We start from the raw sequence: 282 nt of genomic DNA, 5'->3' as shown, positions 1-282 counted from the left end.
ATTTTTTTTGATTGATCGAAAGCTGTCGGTATGATCAGAAATGTTATCTTGACCATTTCTTTCATCAAAATAAGACGATTTGAAAATGTGGTTGAAAGCAGCTATCGTGTGTAATGCAGTGATGTAAATCGCAATTTTTTTTTAAGCAAGTGAAATCTTGAAGAAGCCTTGAAGAAGCTTTTCGATAACAGAATATGTATTTGTGATGCTATAAGTGCTGTGCCACACATTCACAGTAATACAGTAACTTTAAAAAAAAAAAGCAATAAATTGTTGTGTTTT

This window comes from Poecilia reticulata, linkage group LG8 (assembly GCF_000633615.1).
Source record: "Poecilia reticulata strain Guanapo linkage group LG8, Guppy_female_1.0+MT, whole genome shotgun sequence".
In the NCBI taxonomy this organism is placed as follows: Eukaryota; Metazoa; Chordata; class Actinopteri; order Cyprinodontiformes; family Poeciliidae; genus Poecilia; species Poecilia reticulata.
The sequence above is the reverse complement of the archived record's forward strand: the minus strand, read 5'-3'. Positions refer to the sequence as shown.